Source organism: Oryza brachyantha, chromosome 11 (genome assembly GCF_000231095.2).
Source record: "Oryza brachyantha chromosome 11, ObraRS2, whole genome shotgun sequence".
Classification (NCBI taxonomy): Eukaryota; Viridiplantae; Streptophyta; class Magnoliopsida; order Poales; family Poaceae; genus Oryza; species Oryza brachyantha.
The window spans coordinates 11,586,531-11,608,531 of NC_023173.2; the positions used below are offsets into that span (position 1 = coordinate 11,586,531).

At 39.2% G+C, this 22,001-nt stretch overlaps 2 long non-coding RNA genes across 7 annotated transcripts; one reads left to right on the forward strand and one right to left on the reverse strand.

Moving 5' to 3' along the window:
- Nucleotides 1-661: 661 nt before the first annotated feature.
- On the reverse strand, nucleotides 662-3,490 carry LOC102715893. 2 transcript variants are annotated; one of them, XR_423921.3, is made up of 4 exons: nucleotides 2,947-3,490; nucleotides 2,194-2,291; nucleotides 1,529-1,595; nucleotides 662-1,442 (listed from the first exon to the last, which is right to left on the reverse strand). It is a non-coding gene; the product is annotated as an uncharacterized LOC102715893 (long non-coding RNA). The 2 variants fall into 2 exon arrangements; XR_005812762.1 differs by lacking the exon at nucleotides 2,947-3,490 and having other exon boundaries at nucleotides 2,194-2,354.
- Nucleotides 3,491-5,081: 1,591 nt separating this feature from the next.
- Nucleotides 5,082-10,476, forward strand: LOC102716075. Of its 5 annotated transcripts, none has more exons than XR_005812693.1 (8): nucleotides 5,084-5,465; nucleotides 6,378-6,515; nucleotides 7,406-7,631; nucleotides 8,208-8,321; nucleotides 8,406-8,547; nucleotides 8,659-8,761; nucleotides 8,839-8,877; nucleotides 9,832-10,476. It is a non-coding gene; the product is annotated as an uncharacterized LOC102716075 (long non-coding RNA). The 5 variants fall into 5 exon arrangements; XR_005812694.1 differs by having other exon boundaries at nucleotides 5,087-5,465; nucleotides 8,269-8,321; XR_005812695.1 differs by lacking the exon at nucleotides 8,208-8,321 and having other exon boundaries at nucleotides 5,082-5,465; nucleotides 8,406-8,591.
- The last annotated feature ends 11,525 nt before the right edge of the window (nucleotides 10,477-22,001 follow it).

A 22,001-nucleotide genomic window follows, 5' to 3' on the forward strand; every position in this document is an offset into this window, starting at 1 on the left:
GGTCACTTTGCTCACCAATTTTCTTCCCTATCATTGAGTGAATTGGCATCTTTTAAGATTTTTTAGTAGTTATTATTATTATTATTATTATTATTATTATTATTATTATTATTATTATTATTATTATTATTTAGAGATATTTTCCCTATCATTGAGAGATATTTTTAAGAGATATTTTCCATGATAATTTTCCTTTCTTGTGAGTAGCTGGCAATCTGTCAAGTTGGTAGTGTCCGTTGCCTGTCTGATAGGACTATTTTTTATATCTTTACATCATTTTACATGTGGCCTTTTTATAGGATCTGGCAAAACATATATTGATGTAGATTAACTTTAATAAAAATTTGCGTTATGTCACTTTGATGTGTGTTTTTGCAGAATTCTTCGTGAAAACAAATACTCAATTCTTCTCATTTATAAATTAATTGCTAAACGAGTGTTTTGTTTTGAGATTAAGTTATCACCAAACACCATAGGAGACATGGAAACTTTTGAGTTTCTCTTGAATTTAAAGTTCATGAACCCCGTTATAGCAAGCATAGAAATATCTATGGAAAATGTCATTGTCTTTCTCTAGTTTGAGAGTACTTGTATTGAAAATATTTTTACACCCATTTTATTATCTTATTTTTATTTATTATAGTGACATAGGATGGGAAGAAGTTGTTAACAAGATATTGCCCAGGAAATAGCTAGGTACAAGAAATTTCCATCAAAGATTTAATATTAGATCTATTTCATATTGGGATAGCATGTTTGTCGAAAAGGATTCGACTACAATATTTGAGGATAGATGGTTCGGTGAGTGCCAAGGTATATCTGAGCGTATATCCACAAATGAAGATGTACATTTTATACTGGTTCAGGCCCCCGCCCCCTGATGGTAAGAGATAGCCCTGGTCTACTTCGCTGAATCATATTTTTACTCTTACTAGTTAAGTGCCCGTGCGTTGCAACAGGAAAATAATTCATACCAACAACTCCATACTATGTAAATGATAAAAAAAAAATCTTAAATCATAATATGCTCATTTCTCGTAATACCATCACAACTTTGTTAGATAAAGGAAGGAGTTTCATTGCATATAGATAGAAGTTTCATGAACCATAAAGCACATGTTGCATACAGACAGGAGTTTCATTGCATAATGACTAATGGATAGAGTGACAATATAGGCATTGCAAGATTCCTAGTTGTAAGTGAAATGGAGATTTGTGTTCCTAGTTATAAGTGAAGATTTCCAGTTTTAAGTCCATACCCTCTAAGCATTCTCCATGTTCCAATGCTTGAATAGATGTGAGGGCATTACTTGTAAGATTGGAACATAAATATGTATTGTTTGATGGTTCATGTATTGACCAACCAACTGAAGTACAGGGTGTGGTGCGGAGACGAGACTTTCTGATGTATTAGATCCATCAACCACTGCCAAAACAATTTACTGTCACCATGATTAGTGTGAGACATGTTGTATTCGGTACTCATACAGAGGCGGTGATACTAAATAATTTGAAGGGGGCAAAGGACCTTGTTTTCCTTTGAAGTAATCTTTGCGAGGAGAGTTTGACCACGACATCGGTGAAAGGAGCCTTTACTAAATAATAAATAAAAATAAAAATAAAATATGAATAAGGGTGTAAGAATTGAAAAAATTTTTGATACAAGCACATCTACATCACTAACTGAACAAAATCACTAAATAAACATAAATGACCATGGTTGATGGATAGCTATTAGTTCTTACTGGTTCAGTTTTAATTGTAAGTGAAGGCCAAGTTTCTACCATTGATCATGAAACATTGGTCAAGATAAAGACGACGCTGATCTCTGTACACCTGATCCTAGCTTAATTTTCCTAGAAGAATTCTCTGATTAAAAACTTCAGCAATTAGAGGTACTGAAGGAGTTTACACCACATGTGCACTTCCTTAAAGGAGGTGTGTATTCGATATGATTTTTTGCGTGTGATGTACATTGATTTTTCACTGGAACTAAAGAAAAGATATAATAACGACAATCGACTGTTGGCTGGAAATTTTATAGCATTGTGAGATTGTACTGAAGCATTGACAGTGTTGAATGATGGTCCATACAGCAATTCAAATGGAACATGCTTGCACTAAAATCCATAAAATCTGAACAATAGCTACAGAACAGTAAGAAAAAAAAACTTCAATGGTGTAAGAACTAACCATTCCAAACACCCCCAAGAGATATTGAGCCATTATCGCCATATATAGGTGTATATTGATGGATATGTAGCATGCCTCATAGACCTCAAAGTTCTTCCCTGTCAAAATTTAAACATAACTACTACCTACGTTTATTTGATTTTTTTGGTTGCAACGTTTGATCGTTTGTCTTATTCAAAATTTTAGTACAAATCTAAAAAATAACAAGCCATGCTTAAAGTTCTTTTGATAATAAAGTAAGTCACAAGAAAAATAAATGATATTTCCATAATTTTTTAAATAAGACGAATGATCAAATATTGTAAGCAAAAAAGTCAAACATCTTATATTAGGAAACGGAGGAGGTACATTATAAACCACATGCATATCCCCATCATGTAATTGTGGAAATAAAATTGCCATCTTCACTCCTATACCACAACAATTGATGCTATGTTAGAATTCAGTATTACAGTTCTGAAAAAAAATGTTGTTTTGTTTGTTGAACAGGTAAACATTTGTTAGGATGAAAAGGCATCCATCAAGTATAATGCAGGTTTTGGTATCAGATTTCTTCTCAAGCATCAATACCTTGAGATGACCAGGCCAGCATATGATTATGTAAAATCCTAGGCTATGAAAACAAAACAGGAAATGCATGACATCAAACCATTAGTGATTACTTCTAGGCTCTTCTATTTATGAAAATGGAAACAAGAATAATGTATTACTGCTATTCGTAGATTAGTTTTTAGAAATAACAGCAGATATTACCATGTCATTGGTCTCGGCAGATGTATGGATGTGATTCCAGCGTGCTTCTTTTAAGGCATGAACATCGACTGCATCCGACCAAGGCCGCACCAGCACAGCACGAGACCACATGGTGCAGCGCGACCAACTCCGCCGGCTGCCAGGCGCTCCTCGGCGAAACCGGCCAAGACGACGTCTTGCCCTCGCGCCGCCACCCAAGTCGTTTCCGTCGCGTGCCAGACCCATCAACCACGCCGATGCCGTCACCAAGCTCCTCCTCCTCCTTCCTCCCGCTCACTGCCGCCCTGATGTCCAATCCGGCCCCTCCTCCTCGCCGCAGCCCCACAACCCACTTGCTGCGGCCTCCTCATTCCTCCACCACCACCTTTCCCACCTCGCGTCCTGCTTCGCTGCCCCACCGTCACGGCGGCTAAGGTGCTCACGAGGTTGCAGGGCGACTCCCTCTCGCTTGTGGCTCGCACGACAAGGTCACGCCCGCGGGCGGCCGGGAGGTCGCGAGGGAAGGAGCGACGGTGGCAACAGGCAGCCGGAGGTCACCGGGGCACGGGAGGTCGCGGGTGAAGGAGCTGTTGTGGGGGGGGGGGGGGGGGGGGGCTCACGCTCGCGCCCGACGAGGTCAGCGCGTGGGCGGTGGGCGGCTAGGAAGTCACAGGGAAAGGAGTGAATAGGGGCGGTGGTGGCAGGCGACCGGGATGTTGCGGAGTAAGGAACGGTTGGAGGTCGCACCCGGGAGGTAACGTCGGTGGAGAGCGACCTACGCCTTCACCGTACGAATGGGGAAGTCTTCCACCGACAATGATTCGACCGACAGGCCCACATGTCAGTGAGATTGGGCTTACATCCATGGCCCACCAGTCAGCGACTGCTGGTGGTGGTGGCAGATTCACTGCTACCAGCCACCACCACTAGCAATCTTTATAGGAGTAAAGATATATTCTTAGCAAGAAGTACATAAATACAAGATATCAAACTATCTACTTGACTAGACTACTCTATAGCTGGATGTCGATGAAGTTGTCAAGATAGTGTTGGGTGGATCTTGACGAGGTTGCTTTCGGAGTCTTGATCTGGTGTGGTTTGTGTATTCCCTATAACTTGTCTCCTCTTCTCCTAGGAGGTCTTTATATTTATTCAACAAAATACTTATACTCCTTCAAGTAGGACACATGTAAAATTTTATGGAGTACACTAGGAAAGCGTGTTCGTAATGAGATTGGGCTAGGTATACTGTATGAGTACAACTCTTCTCTCCTTAATATATTTTTTGAGTGTGAGATACCCATTTGTAGCCAACAGGGTGTGCAATATTTTCAAGTATATGAAAGCACGATATTGTAATATATACCATAACTGATAGCGTGATTCTCATTTCTGAAAATAATTTGTTTGTTTTCATGAAAACCATGACACAGGTCAATAATTGTTTATACAAGTAAGTTCGATGCAATGGTTAAACTCAAATTTGAATTGATGAAGAAAGTAAGTTCTATGAATACTCTGATATTTATAAAAATTAATAGGATATAATTTTCAAAAGTTATGAATTTACATATAGTTTTTTAGCTGTTGGGTTAGAAGGAACCAAGAAAATATTTTAAAAAGGCAAATGCATTTCATGGTCCAAAAGTTAAAAGGCGATAACAAATACTACACCCTATTTTATTTTTTTTTAATTATTTTTGATTTTCTAGAGGCAAGCTTTACAGGTGTCTAAACCACGTGCTTCATGCAAAATTTTTCTATTTCATACTTTCCCATATAATATTTTATAGTATTTTTTTAAATTTTGCATAGCTAATTAATTTGTTTATATCATTCTATACCATCTTTTTACAGTAAACATTTATTTATTACGTACTTATACCCTCAAATAGCCATCACATAAATCATATATAATAAAAAAAATTCATCTAAACTAATATAAAAAGCAGCAGTTCATTCTTTCCTAAGTCCACCCAGAAAAGTGTACACAGGAGTTTCCTCACCGTTAGTTCTGTCCATCCAACGATCCAGATTTCAAGTTGGATTAACCTCCAATTAACACTGCAATTAACAGCCCACGACGACCACACCCACGTGCCCCCTGCCCCTCACCGCACCGGTCGCCGCCGCTGCTCCCTCGGCCCGCGACGATAGCAGCCGCGCCTCCCCCTCGGTCGCCGCCGCTCCTCAGCCCGCCGTCGATCTCTCCCTCTCCCGGCGGCAGTCGTGGCCCTCTCTCTCACCGGACGGCGCGGCCGCTATCTCCATTGCCGGACACCGCGCTGCTGCCCCTCACCCCGCCTGTCTCCACCGCTGCTCCCTCGGTCCACTGTCCCCGCCGCGCCTCCCCCCGGTCGTCGCCCCTCAGCCCACCACGGACGGCCGCGCCTCTACCCCGGCGAGGAGCAGCAGCGACCCTCTCTCTCACCGGACGTTGTGCCCGCTGTCTCCCTCGCCGGACGCCGCCGCGCTCGCTTTCTCTGGACTCCAGGCCCGCTGCTCCCTCTGCCCCAAATTTCAGAGATAATATTGCCCAGGTATTTGTTTAGTTGCTTTCCTTTGCTGAGGTATATGAACTCCAAAATGTTTTTTGAATCATGTGCGCCATTAGAAAACGTGAACCCTGATGATTCTGCCATTATACACCTTTTAAATGATTACTGAGAAAGGAAATGATCAGCTCAGCTCATTTTTCCCAAGTTTTGCACCTTGTGAAATTACTACTTCAGAGACATTTGATTCACAAGATTCTTGCCAAAGCACCACACCGTGTTGCAATTCTTGAGCACAGAACATAAGCATACAGTACCAAGTATGGATGTAATCACATTGCTCCTCTTTGGATGATTGTTCCAAGGTACATAATACTGACATGTTGTGCTTGTAGAGTTCAACGGCTGAACTAATGTCTTCCAGTGCCTATATTTGAGTATGAGACCAAGGAATTAGAATATTTTAATAACCCAAGAAAGATCGCAACATAACCCACGAAAACAAGCAGAAGGTAGAATGGTAGGCTACACATGTTGTATACTGAAATCAGTAGTCGCATGCTGTGTACAGATCAACTTTGTTTGGTATAATCTACAAGTTAGGAGGCAAGTCTAATGCTATTTGTCATATGATACACTTCATTTCATAATCTTGACATGCTTATACTTGTTTCCGTTGATTAAACATGCTTCATCGCCCTTCTCGATACATTCATTTAGTTGTACTGCACAACCCACAATAGATCTAATGCTGTATGCAGTTGCTATCTAGAATAAACCCTTATATTAGTATTGTTTCCAGATCAGGGTTGCCACCCATATTGCTATCTTGACATTTTGGAGCCATTATGGTTCTTATATTTAGCACCAAGTTAAATCTGGAGGCTTTCTCAATTAATTTGTAGAGTATGGCTCATGATTTTGCATGTCCAATAACTTCTCTCGGCTCCATTTCAGAGACTTGGAAGACCCCTAAAATATACTGTATCCCCCAGTTCAGATGAGCACTAAAAGAAGAGACAGAAAAAAAAGACCAAGAGACTGCTGCCTGTCAAGAAATGGAGGAGATCAAATTCAAGGAACCATTGTTGGATGGTAAGTCAAGGATTCTTCATTGCTTATAGGCTTTCCTGTTATTCTAAATATGTTAGCACTTTCAAAAGGAATACTTCATCTGCTTCTCTGTATAATATCAGTGCTCTTAACTAATTCTCAATCTTTTTTGGGTGATATCACTGCTATGAATGTACTGTGCAGTGGTACTTTCTGAACTTACAGACACTAATCTGGTTCTGAGGATGGTTATATTATTTCTATCCATAAGTAGCTACAAAATGTTGATAGCACAGTCTGCTTGGATGAGAGTATTGATGAGCTCGCTGATTTCTGCGGTGGTGATTGCAATGTTAGCTCAGTTAGTAATCCTCTAATGGAATTTAAATTTACTAATCTCGGTTTAGCAGTTTAGAGATGTTTTTTTGGAACTCTTGTGATCCTCAATGTTCATACAATCCTACTAAAACTGGAAGAGGAATTAGGGTTGGTAGCTCTAGGGAAGACGTAATTCGCTTTATAACTTTTTGCCTCTTGACTGGGATTTGAGAACTGAGTTAAGAGAAAAAAAAATAGGGTGGAATCGGTAATCACCAAGTACCACTTCGTTCAATTTTGTTTTTTAAAAAACATCCATTTTATTACAAGCTAAAGTTTGCTGCAAACGATTGCCCATTTGCCCTTGCCCACTGCTGTTACACTTATATACGCGATTATAAAAAAAATCAGATATGCGGAGTTACTTGAAAGGCTTTGTTGCATTGATCATACTCATACTTCTCCTTGGTGGTAATGTAATTTGTGCTAGCTGAATATTCTGCCCCCTTTATTCTTGTGAAACTTCTCTTTTTCTCCATGAAAACACATCTAGATCCTTTCACTGCACATGAGAACACCCCCTAAACTTTTTTTTTCTCTCCTGTTGGTTCCAGGAAAGTTCTGAGAGATGGCATCTGGAGGGCGTGACTTTGAGCGTGTGAGGCTAAAGTTGGCAATTGTAGTGGAGGTGATATATCATCTGTCTTTCTTATATCTGCACTGAGTAGCAAAGCTGGAGATGAGAAGAAGACTGGTGGCAATTCACAGGGACAATATTTGCCCGCAAAAAGTGAACAGCGATCTAGACAAGGGTTGTATCCAGCAAAGCCAAACTGTTCTGTAAGTATTCTTTTCTTCCCCTTTTGTTTATTTCTCAAGGACTTTCCAATTCTTTCACGTTGAGTACTGATAAATGGAGTTCCAAACTTCTAATCAAGAAGCAAATACTCCTTCACATGTCATGATCTCATCGGTGAAAGCTAATGTTGTTATCAAAGTTCCTTGAATAAAACAGATGAATTTTCAATCATAATATGGTTTGATATTTATATTGTACAATTCGTGTGGTGGGGTGTGGTTGTCTGGGCCAATGAAACCTTTCTAAGGGCATCATTGTTGGTTCAGGAGGTCTGCTATAATTAATGTTCAGGGTGGAATATCAGATTCTTGGAATACTGTAATACATAAGTCAAGTTATTTAACATGGATGAATGGTCTAAACAATCAGAAATGAAGCATATATTTTCGTAATATTGTTGGAGCCACAATTTTCTATTCGTGCATAGAAATTTGGTAGCTGAAGTACACAGCTGTTCCTGGCTACCAAGCAAGTCTCATGATTTTATTCACCTTTCAAGCCCATCACTGTTTGTTTAATATCTTTGAGCTCATATCTGATGACTGACAAGATTTCAGATACCATCATGCATAAATATTTGATGAGCACTGTTCTTGGTTAATTTTCTTATATTGGAAGCATGCTGGAACATAACTGGACTACATACTCTTACATTGGAATACTTTAACTTGGTAGGGTAATGTTCCGAATGTTTTTGTCACGATATATTTCTTTATTTGCAGAAGAAATGTCACGATATATTTCTTTATTTGCAGAAGAAATGGTTCTGCTGCATGCAACCTACTGCTGCTGAATCTTGAAGATCATGGGCTTATTATTGGATTGAGGAAGCGGCTACCTTGTTAAAATCTCAAAAAGCTCCACGATATCCATGGGAACTTGTTAGCAAATCTGCAGGTAAACTCCTGCCAAATGTTTTGATGGATACGAATTCCAAGAAGGTACATTTTAATGTCTCTGTTTCCAGCAATAATTGAACCTAGAATAAACTTAGGAGTAAATCTGCAGGTATACTTATGATGCACTGAAGTGTTATGCACCAGGAATGGTTGAAGTTCTCATTGATAGTGTGCAGAACTCAGCATTTTTAGAATGAGAGGTCAAAGAGCAGGTACAAGTTCATTTTGAGCATTATGTTTGACTACTTTTGCTTCTTTACTGATTATTATTCACTTACTGTTTTTACAGATCCAGAAGATAAAGTCTGGAATATCTGAAGTTTGAGAGGTGATTCCATTTTCTTTCTCATTCTAAGAATTATAAGGAGTCAGCCAACCACAGAAACAAAGTGCAAGCTGCATACTAATCTCAAACAAAAAACAATGTAGATATTACTGACATTTAGGTGTTAAATCATCGATTTTTCTGTTTTTAACCCCAACATATATGAGCAACCAACTTGTGACTTTTGAAAAGCAGCTTTCCTTTTTAGGAATACAATCTTCCACTATAATCTTAAGTTGGGCATTTGCACAAATAATAGAAACGATTGATAGAGAGCAGTTATGACTTTGACTTGTATATTTATTTGATTCAGCAGTGTATATCCGCACAAATGGAAAAGAACCATAAAATGAGCTGAAATTGGTTAAAAGTTAATAGAGAGTGGACCTCTGATAATATATATGAGACTGAAAACCATTGATACTCCTGTCCAAATCCTAAGTACAGAGAGATAAGAAATTCTGAAGTAAAACAAGAAAAAAAAACAAAGCCAACTAATGTTATGTAGTACAGTAGCTCTAGAAATCCACCATCCCTAAAAAATACATATATTGCCTGCACAAAGGAAGATGACAAGTGAGATCAGAAGGGAAAAAATATTTCCCACGGAATGGCATCAACTAATTTGTTCTCCCTGCAAAGAAATTCAACATATGGATTCACTCTTGAAAATTTTCTAAACTGAGATAGTAAGAAAATGAATAGGGGAGCCAGCCACAAAGGTGATTACTCTTTACCTTGGCTAGCTTAGATGATAAAAGGGAGGGCTGATCATGAACAAATTATCATATTGAAGAGCCCATGTAAGTGAATAAGACAAGGCACTTGTAGTAAAAAAAAAGGATTTGTAGATAGCCTATGATGCTAGAAATCGCATGTCAACCTGCAAATAAAAAGAAGAAAAGGAACTTTCATCAGGCAACACAGTATTCACCTTTGACTCTTTTTGGTTTGCAGAATTTTGTGTACTGCTGACGCGCTCGCCGTGCCGGTGCTCGTCAAGAAGATGTTCCGCGTGTCCGACACGGCCACCGAGCTTGTCGTGTCCTCCCACCGAGCTTGCGTGTCCTCATTCCACCGCATCTGCAAGAAATGCAGCGACGACGTGGAGTTTCCGGCGACGGCTGCAACGAGGCGGGTCGCCGTGGTCGAGGCGGTCCAGGTGGGCGCGTTCCAGAATGTGATGATGCTGCTGCAGGTTGGGTGCAGGGAGGCAACAAAGGAGAAGGCGACCGTGCTGCTCAAGTTGATGATCAAGTATGAATCGAGAGGAAACTGTTTTGATGCCATGGATTTCAGAGGGCTCAAGAGGGTTTCTTGAATCGAAGCAAAAACTAAATTGTAATTATGAGAATATGTCTTAGAATAGGTCCATATATACACATGGTACATCATGCAAGAATTTTAGTTAGGAAATGTACAGATGTTCAGGATGTTTTGTCTTTATAAACATTTTTGATTTGCTTGATATTCTATTGTGGTCTAAACATATATGTACTATATCCCCAAAATGTTCATACAAGTTTGAGTTTAAGATCTGGAGAGGTGTATGAAAAAATGAATCTTTGGTCCAAACTCAGTTGCCAGAATCAAGGATGTGAATTCTTGATTGTCATTGCCAAGGAAATGCATCTTCAATCACAATGTCATGATACAACTTCGATCTCTACAAGAGTTGTGATATAGCTGCCAGCTTTGAATGATTTATGCATTAATTATATTTTCCAAAAAGTGAGACACAATCCAAATTTACGAATTTGGCACTGTATAGTTAGTTTTTATGGCATGCCAAGAGACTCTGGATTTCTTATGTTTGTTACCCCATTCATATTTCTTAATTGCTCTATCTGCCGGCTCTGATTCCACGTACTTAATTATAAAATTATAAATAGGACCAATATAGATATTGACATGACCAAGGAATAAAATATTTGTGTATTTTTATTCTATTACATTATAATACAATTGTAATAAAGCACCATCTTTGAGCATGATATAAGTGATATATAATTTTATTTAATAAACTCCATCCAGTATATGTCGATGTGCCTTGCACGTGAACGCTTACTAGTAATCTCAGACATCCCAGTCTGCTATACCATTTAACAAGAAAGGGAAAAGGAGTCTACCAACCCCACCACGGTACTCCAGCCAACGCATCATAAAAGGCCAGCCGCTCGCCGGAGGCCATTTTCTGACAGACAGAATGTAAAATCTGTTCGCAACCCTAGCTCGGTATATTTCCAAGAATTATCATCGGTTCGTCGCTTGGTTTTCACTACACTTTCCATAGAGCTACCTAACAATTCAAATTCAAATTTTGGCTTTTGAAATTTTGTCTCGAATTTATAACTTTTTGTGTTCTCGGATTTGTGCTATCACCGCTGTTTGGGATTTGTGGTCGACGCAAGAGAACCTGAAAAACAATCTAGAAAACACACTGACGACAAAACAAAGAGTAGAGAACACATAAAATTAAAAAACTAGAGGTTGGCATTGGAGGGCCCAACAGACGAAAGACCAAGGGAGAAAATTCTCTTCCAAGCCATAGCTAGAGCTCTGTCTTCGCCGGGCAATCTTTCTCTGAATTTCCATCGAATTAGGATCTGAAGACCACGTCGCGTTTGTTGTTTCAGAGCAACCGGAAGCAGAGGAGTTAGAAAACAGGGAAGTGCTTCGCCGGTACGAGTACCTGAATTTATATTGAGGGATATATATACGGTGAAATAGATGAGCTCTAGTTATTTTTTTTAAAAAACCAGGTTGCTAAGAACCCCCCTCATTTCGAGCAGCTCCGCCTCTATGAGCAATGGAGTATAGGTGCTGCGGTTTCGTCGTCTTGGTGACAGACGTCACACCTTGCCGACTCGACAATGCCCTTTTTAATGGTTTGAGTTAAGTTGGAAGCTTCACTTATTTACAGGGAGCACTAACTAGGATGCCTAAATTTGTTGGAGGGGGGTAAACTAGGATGAAGAAAAAACAGTCGGATTTAGATTCAATGATCATTTCCATATAATTTAAGGGCAAATTTCGGTGGCACCAACAAAGATTTCACCGGTACCCAATAATAGCACAATTTTTTTTTGCATATTCACACTCGAAACCACAAATTTAAACGGCCGTTATTTAATTTGATGGGAACCCAAATTTTTGTGTTTGCTACAATACTACTGTTCCCTCCGTTCCATATTATAAGACTTTCTGACCTTACTTAGATTAATATATATGCTAATAAATCTAGACACATATATAATAAATATATATTGTATACATGGATAGTCTTATAATATAACCGAAATAATAATAAATAAGTCCATATCGTAGCTTCCGGCATGCATTGCCATGCCTCCATGCGGCCTGGACTCGTCGCAGAAGCCCAAACGGCCTTCACGGCCCCGGCCCAACGGATGATGACAGGTAATGTTGTACTCTTCCTGTTTCGTACTACCGGATATTTTGACTTTTTTTTTCAAAAGTCAAACCCAGTCGGTAAATTAGTTTCACTGAATCCAACATTGGATATGTTTTAATCGCATATTTGGTCTGTTTTAAAATATTGCTATATATTTATATAAATTTAGTTAAAATTAAAGAAATACGACTTTAAAGAAAAATAAAATATCTTATGATATGAAATGCACCGAATACTTAAACAAACTTGGGGCTGTTTGGGGAGCTTCTCCTAGCTCCAGCTTTTCCCAAAAACCGCTTCTGCCAGAAGCTGCCCCAAACGGATCTCAGCTTGTTAGAATCTGTAGTTATAGATTCTGGAAAATAAACTAAGAATCCAGAAGCTGGAGAAGCTGGGTTTAGAAGCTTTTCCAGATTCTCAGAAGCTAGCTACCAAGTAGTTGCTTCTCAGAATCTAAAGCTCCCCAAACAAGCCCTTGGTTTGTTCCCAGTCACCTTTGTGGTATTCTTGGGAGAGGAAAAAAGACTTGTGTTGTTTGGACATTCGTTGTGTATTGTTTCATTCTGTGGTTTGAGTGGTGAATCAAACAAGTTCTCTCAATGCAAAATTGCACTTCATGGTCTTATAGATAAACATATTGCTTAAATGTTATATCCAAGTGATCATTAAGACTTGATTAAATGTGTAGAGATGATATTCAGTGAATGTTTCAATCCAATTTAATGATATAAGTAACCGTTACATGAGTTTTCATCTTCATGAAACCCAACTCCCTCTTTTATCATAAATTATAAGCCACATTATTGCTTTTACCTACGTAACGTCTTTATTTACTTGTACTGTTGACTATTACTTTTTGAACTTTGACTATTAATAACATTTAAATGACCAGTTGATGATCAGCAAAAGTTGTACTGCTCTTTATTTATACGTCATACATTACTAATATAACATATTTTCGATATACAGAATATTTTTCCAAAAAAGAAGAATGATCAAAGTTACCAAATAAATAGTAATTGATATCAATTATTTGAAACCAGAGAAAGTATCACTTAATAAGATTGAAACCTATACAATTTACATTGAGAATGATCCTATTACTTACTCGGGAAATATTTGTGGTACAATTGGAATTATCGTTTCGTTTAAACATAGCTACACATCCAAAACGTGGGCTCCAAAAGGAATAAGTTTGCTTTGGGTCTCTCGAGTTGTCACGAAGTATCAAAATTGTCCCTCGACCGCAATACCAAAATGTTGGCCCTCCAAGTTACGAAAACCGTTCAAATTGAAAGTGCATCTAGCCCCTAAACGAAGTTTTCGATGATTAATTCTAATGCTAGCCAAGCATGTGTGCGCTAATGAGCTGTGATTGTAGAGAAGTTTAAAGGATCAATTCGATGAAGGATTACACGACTTACTTGATGCATATGTGACCCGGAGCGACCGTTCTATGAAGACGAAGGAGATCTAAGGAGATTTTATTTTTTGTTTTGAGTCATAGGAACTCCGTACTATTAAGAGGGGTTACCGGAAGCTAAGCATGCATCCAAGAGTGGTCAGAGTTGAGCCAAAGTTGAGGGGAGTCTCGGTGTTGTTTTTCCAAGCAGCAGGGACTGGACGGTCCGGCCCCAAGGCCGGACGGTCCGGTGGCAGGACGGTCCGGACCTTGGTCCGACCCCTGCTCTGAGTGAGTGAGTTAAGTGTTGGCCGGACGGTCCGGCCCCCTAGCCAGACAGTCCGATTGGGTTTCTTTTCCAACGGCTAAATGACGTCTGCCAGCCTATAAAAGGTGCTCTTGAGATCTAGCCGTTGGTGAGGCTTTCTGTTCGAGTTTTCTAGTTGCTATGGTAAGTTTAGCACCTCTCAAGCCTCCCCACTAACCCAAAACACCTCCTAGAGAGATTAATCGTTGGATCATGTCTTAGTGAGTGATAGAGTGTTCATTCTCGGGCGTTGATGGATGCATGTGGAGTCAAGGTGGCCTATTACTCTTCGAGATTGATCTTCTAGACGGATAGGCGTCGCCCGCGAGCTTCTGATTCGTGTGGATCGCCCGGGAGCAAGTTGTGAAGGTTGTTGCCTAACCTCCGCAAGGAAATAGGTAAGATTAACAGTGGATTCTTGTGCTTTCTCATAGAAGGCTGCAGGGTAGAGCGGATTGCAACCTAGGGCTGGGCAAGCCGCCTTGATCTTGACCTTGGTGGTCGATCGAAGGGGTTGCTAGTCCTTAGGTGTGAATTCGAAGACCCGCGTTAGCCTTGTGGGAGGAAGCCAAGAGAGGGAAAGGATCGAGAGAGATCCCACTCGTAGGAGCGCCTCAACGGAGAGTAGGATCGAAAGATTCGAACTTCGAGATAAATATCTCGTGCCATTATTCTTGTGATTTTTGTGTTCTGTTTGTTCCTGCGATCTTTCTGCATTTATTTTCCACACACGATCACTTCACGTTCCTAGAAACATCACCGAAAAAGGAGACTGTCAAGTCTTCTTTTTTCACTGACCGGACGGTCCGGTGTTCTAACCAGGACGGTCCAGCCAGAGTTCTCGGCCCAACCCGAGAGCGCCGACCGGACGGTCCGGCCCTTGCTGACCGCTGCAATTTGAAAGAATTTTTAGGACACCTATTCACCCCCCTCTAGGCTATCTCTCTGGGACTTCACAAATCAGGTCCCTTGGCAGTATTTGAGGGTGGTTTTACTGACGTGGCATCTCAGTCAACAAAAAAATATACTAAAAAAAATCGTGGGACCTACCTGTCAGTTGCCAAGTCAGAAAAAACAACTCAATAAAATATGGGGCCCACCTATGAGCCTAACAAGAAAATAAAAAACCCTCTCTCCCCTTCCCATCGATGCCCGCCACCGCCGTGCGCGTCAGCTGCCGTCCTCCCGCGCTGCCAGCACGGCTGCCACCGATGCTCGGCCGACGCTCACGCCGCCCGCCCGGCCGCCCACAACCGCCGCTTGGCCGACGCTCGCGCCGCCCGCCCACCTGCCACCGGCCCCATCCTCCCGCGCCGATCGACGCTCGCCACCACCGCGCGGCCAACACGAGCGTCGGCTCCTGCCTTCCCACGCTGCCAACCCGGCCGCCACCGCCCCTGCCCTCCCGCGCTGGCCGCCGCCCGCCCGACTACCACCACCCCTATCCTCCCACGCTGGCCGACGCCGCCCCCCCTGTCGTGCGGCCGACGCACGCGTCGGCTGACGTCTTCTCATGCTGCCAGCCCGGTGCCACCGCCGCCGCCCTCCCGTGCCGGCCGCCGGCTGCCACCACCGCTTGGCAGACGCTCACGCCGCCCCCGCCCTCTGGTGCTGGCCGACGCCTGCCACTACCGTGCGCGTCGATTGCTGCCCTCTCGCGCGCCGGCCCGGCTGCCACCACCTTCGCCCTCCCGCGCGCCAGCCCGGCCGCCACCGCCCATGCCCTCCCGCACTGACCAGTCCGCCACCGCCGCTCGGCCAGCGCTCGCGCCTCCTGCCTGGCTGCCACTGCCCCTACCCTCTCGCGCTGGCCGACGCACGCCTTGGCTGCCGCCTTCCCGCGCCGCCATCCCGGCCGCTACCGACCTCGCCCTCCCGCGCCAGCTGCTACCTGCCGTCGCTGCCAGCATGACCACCCACACCCCTGCCGACGCGCCCTGGAGGAGGAAATTAGGAGAAGAGATGAGAGGAAGGGAGAGTGAGGAGAGGAAGGGAGAGAGTAAAAATAAAAATTTCTTACATGTGCGACCCACTGGCCGCCACGTCAGCAAAACCGGTCAAAAATAGATCAATACTACCGATGGACCTTTTTTGAACGGATTCTCTGAGTTTAGGAGTACACATTTCTGGTATTGCGGTCAAAAAACGAAAAACAAACTGGCCTTCAAGTTTAGGGATCTCTGGTAGACTTATCCGCTCCAAAATTCATGCTAGTTTTAAGCCCAATATATATACTAATTTCAAGAAAAAAGAATCAAGCCGAATAAAAGTGGGCCCAACATGTACTTCAGTTTTTTTTTTCTTTCGCAATTTTAACCCAAGGACTTTGTTTGAGATAAATGATAACTATGAGATCTCGCTATGTACTTCAGTTTTTTTTTTCTTTCGCAATTTTAACATAAATTTGACCCAAATTTTGATTGGGCGGCCGGAACCTTGGCCCATTTTTAGGTTTGTCCCTACACATAGCATATATTTTCAGTCTGAACTTGGGTTCTAAACATACTGGCATGTGATTTCCTTGCAGACCGTTTTGGGGCAAAAAAAAAAAAACTCTTAAGATCAGATCTAGCATAACCTAGCTATACCCATGAACACTAAACCTAATTCATGAGTATAATGGCAGCATTTCGTTCAAATCAAATGGTTTACGCATGTATGTATTAAGGACAATATATGTATGTTAAGCTGTTCACTGAAGAAAAAGAAATTAAGATTTTTACAACTAATCTGTCAATTAACCTCTAGCTACACGACATAACACTTTTTTTTTTGACGTACACGGTTTATTATCCATATATATGTTGAGAGCGTCGTGAAGTAGGCATTATTCTTCTTATTACAATATGCAATTTTTACCATCAAAATCAGAGAGAACTTTTATGGTGGCATATGTAAGCTAGAGTGCTGATTAGGTCAAATCTTTTCGCATGACTTAGATAATCAATAGGAAATGAGATGAAAATCCAGCTAGCTTATATTAAAATGTCTGCAAGATTCCAGTGTCGTCATAACTAATTTTTCATTTTTGTTGGATGTTGATTATATGCATGTCTATTGCCCTATAATTTTGTGCAACATATTGAAATTAACACACCTTGCTTTTCAGTTCAGAACAGTATGTACAATCAGGAGCTACAAAAAAAATAATTATACAACTAATTAAATGAATTAGTCTGGGCTAACGTTCCCTTTCAAATAATCTTCACTAAATTACTACGATTATTGTCAACTAAGTAGCACACCTTAATTAACTAAAGATTCATCATGTTGACAAAAAGGTCAGTAAGCATCGTTATGTTATATCCAAAATACAATTTTGATTGCGGACTTCCTTTTCTATGTTTATAAATAGTATAAATTATATTATTATAGAAAGTAGTTTTCGGAAGAAACATCGAGTTAAATAAATTAAAAATTGCAGTTGGGTATTATAATCTTTTATGTTTCGTCATGCTTCAACACCCCAGATGAATATAAAAGAACCTCGGAATTTTGGTAGCTAGTGACTCCAAACCTCGAGGTTCACATTTCTTATCAGGAAGACAGATAATTAGGTGCTCATCTTTTTTGCATTTTATAGGAAGAAGCGAAAAAATATTAATAATTGAAAAAATAGTTTAAGGGTATAATCTCTATATACGTGTTTATAGTGATCTAAAAGTAATGGCGAAAAAATAAACTAAGATGAAAAAATCCTAAAATCAACTCTAAATTTAAGTTATAAAATGTAAAATCTGGCGCATAAGCATAAGCATAAAAGAAAAGGCGACGGTCTTATTTGTCACAACTGGTTCACAAATATATAATATGTGATCCTCTCAAACTACCTGGGGACCAAACAAGCAAGGTGACAAAACAATGTACATATACTTGTGGTCAGATCTCGACTGAAAACCATTACGACACTTAAAATCGATCACCAAAGCTTCAAACAAGATAAAATTAAGAAATGTAGAGGAGAAAACGACCCGAAAAACTAAGAAGGATAATTTTTTTTGAAACAAAACAAAACGCAGGACTAATTTTATCGGAGCTAAATTTAACTTGCACTGGCATAGCAATGATCGCCAAGGGAGAGGAGGCTTCGGCGAAGCATAGGTTGAAGGCGATGTGCTTGGACTAGCTTAATTATATAGCTAGCAGCGTGTCATGAGACGCTTCCTTCAGCTAGCTCTGATGGCGATGAGCAGTGGCGAATTTAGAAAAAAATATTAGAAGGGGCTAGACGAAAGAGAACTATTTTTAGCTTTTCTTTCTCTTCAGTAAATCAAAAATTTTGTTGCAGGGGTTAAGAGAGCTTCAATGGCACAGATCGGGTAGGAGGGGCTGAAGCCCCCTAGCCCCGCTTGTAGATTCACCCCTGGCGATGAGGTCTCCAGTGGCGTCCAATATTGAGCACATCATGATTGCGAACCAGTTGCCATGGTATACTACTATATAAATTATAAGCTAAAAATTTTCTCTTAAATTTAAAATTGATTTTAGTGCTTTTCATTATAGTTTATTTTTCAGTCTTGGCTTTTAGATCCATAAGAACATATATATATAAATTTTTTATTTAGACATTATTTTTCGTTTGCAAATATACCATTTAGCTTTATCCCTGAACCACCCAAACAATCATCCCCATGGTATATATGGTAGCGCAAGCAGGTTTTGATGTTGTTGTTTAATTATGAACCTGTATATATATAACAGTTAATTGTGCTATAGGACACCATGCATGCATAGGGGTGGATGGACCCAGGCCCGTAGGTTATTTCACAACCCTATTTAATTCTTAAAAGATTTTTAGCTCAAAACTCTATATAATTTTATTTTTAACCTGTTTTGAACCCAACTTTTTGTAGACAAAATAGTTAGGCCCATTAGCACCCCTATGCATGCAAGCATGTTTTGTGATGGGATGGCCTAGTGAACTTCACTGCACCTGAACAAAAAATTATTATATCGTTTTATTTGGATGCAAATACGCCAATATTGAAATTATATATTAATTACCTAATGCATGCCAGATTAATTATAGGTGGAATAACAAAATAATTAAGTGGAGATATATTTGTAACGCATGTTTAATGACACATGTGCATGCCATGATCCAACTATATCCTGGCCCATAGGGTTTTCACCTGGAGACGAAATTGTTCTTACCAGCTACAACTAGCTAAGACTAGACTTATTAAGGAATACCACCCAAGAGTCGACAAAGTGATATGATACTTAAGAGCTCAATGCAAGAACATCATATGAGAACCATACAAAAAATAAGTTATTAGTGGCTTAACAAGTGCTACCTTCGGCCCTAAATGTTTGACGCCGTTGACTTTTTATAAACATTTAACATATTCGTCTTATTTATTTTTTTATCAAATATGTAAAGCTATGTATATACATAAAAGCATATTTAACAATAAATAAAATGATATAAAAATAATTAATAATTATGTAAATTTTTTGAATAAGACGAATAGTTAAACGTGTATAAAAAATTAACAACATCAAACATTTAGACAAGGAAGAAGTACTTAATAGCTCACAAGCGGTCAATCTGATCCGTGATCTATTTTGTTTTTTGTAGAAGATGGGAAAAATCAACATAATTAACATCAAACTGGAGCAATTATCTGTGCATAAACACCATATATATGGGTGGAAATTAAGTACTCAATCCTTCCTGGTGCTGCTGAATGCGATGATCTATGATATCGTAATGATCGAAAAGTCTCCATCAGACCCCATTTCCTCCAATCTTCCTTTCATACACAACGATGATGAGTCGGCACTGTCCTTGAAAAAATATTTTAATTTGATGAACTAATGAACTGCCATCCTGGTTTTGTTAATTGTATTATATCAGTTTTAATTAAGCTCCACCTTTTCAACAACTCTCTATAGTGCCTATTCCTTTCACATTTGGTCAACTAAAATGCCACCTTTCGTCATTGCCTCAACTAACACTCTAGCTAGGTTACATCAACCATGATATGAGATGTGCAAATTTCTTTGGAGATGAAGAAACATGAGAAAAAGATGAGACTAGTCCTACTTGAATTGGTCGAAAAAAGTGAAAAAACTTAAACAAAGGTAGATATATAGTTATTTCTTAGAAACTCGATCCATGTTTCAATATTATGTGTAGCATTCAAGAATAAGACCATTTTGTATTGACAAAATCAATGGTTTGGACCAACAAAGAACACATAAATTTATTAAATATTAATCAGTTCACTTCTTACGTACAAAATTTATACATATTTACTGAAATTTGGCATGGGATCAGAAAACAGGTAATTGAACTTTCACTTCAATAGTGTTAATTCGGCAAGTAATTAAGCGTATATTTAATATGCAAGGACTTCTTCAGTCACCACATGTCATGACTAAGTAGCTTAGGACATCACTTAAAATATTAACAAAGTTGGTAGCCTAATAGTATCAACTTTCACTATTAATTTATCTTTGTGCTCCCTCGAGGAGTTTGAATTTTTGCACAAAAGACAAAAGTGAACTTTTTGGGTGACAATGAAGGTAGATACCACTTATAATCTCACATTGACCAACAAGCTTCAATTCAAGCTACCTTGAGGAGAAACAAAGAATTTGAGTCAGTCATGTGCGTTGACATTACGCTTACATGCCTTGGTCCAATTCGACTGAAATTATAATAATTTCAGCAACAAGACTTAATTACATATGTTGTGTGTTGTTTTGGTTTACCAGAACATATGCCGCATACCTAAAAATTTGTTCAAACAACTGCTCCTCTCGCAATTAACTATATATCTCGAGTACAAAGAATCAAATTGCGTAATACTAGTAAGCTACTCCCTCCAATTTTTTTTTTCATTTGACCACACAGTTGATATTTGAGTTCATGTTTGACCAATCGTCTTACTTAAAAATTTACATAATTATTAATTATTTTGTTAAATACTCTTTAAAATGATTTATAATTTTACATATTTATATAAAAAATTTAAATAATATTAACAGTCAAACGTAGATCAAAAAATCAATGTCATAAAAATCGATGAGAGTATTTTAACTCCTGTACAAAGAGGTTAGACTGACCAGTTAGGTTTGCTCGTTTAGCCAAGGTAGATTGGATCTAATCCCACTTGCTTCACAGTAAAGTTCTGCGGATGTTTTTAACCTTAGTTTGCTTTTAAAAGAAATCCTGTAATAGAAGAAGCCACACCATTGGGAAAAAGTAATGTATAGTTTAGCTGTAGCTGTACGTATATATAGTACTACTAGCACTAACGCACTAAAATCCAAGGAGCAACCTTTTTGGTGCTTCCATGAGCATTACTCATTATATATATATATATATATATATATATATATATATATATATATATATATATATATATATATATATATATACACACACACATACATGATTAGATTTATATTCTTACTCTCTATATTCTGGACATGTACGTCTTTGTCCCACTAGAAACAACAATATATAGAGAGCAACAGTTCCTGAAGGAAAGAAAAAGGAATAATTTTAATCAGGAGTACATCACAAAACAACAAAAAGAAGATGGATCATCATATATAATATTTTCAATGATGAAAGCATCATTTTGTCTAGCCCAAACTTTCAGATGTATACCTCAACCTCTCCACTAGCTATATCGATGTAGTCTTCTAGAGAATGTTTTATTAATTATATGAACCTCTATTGATTATTTCTTTTTTTTAACAATACAGTTTTGAATTTAATTTTTTGCAAGGTTACCAACTATATAACTATTTAGGATTTAGGCCCAATATAAGGAATATCATCCCAATGCAAATATACATTTGAAGTAAAGCAACATTTTGTTCAGTTTTCTATGGAACAAGATGAGTATGTCATGGTTAAGAACAATATTATATACTATATTCAGTTCTGGGTAATTCTATAAATATTTTTTATTATATGTTAATTTATTGGATAGCGTAGTCGAGACATATATTAACCTTGTACTTGAATTTTGTTTTAAAATATA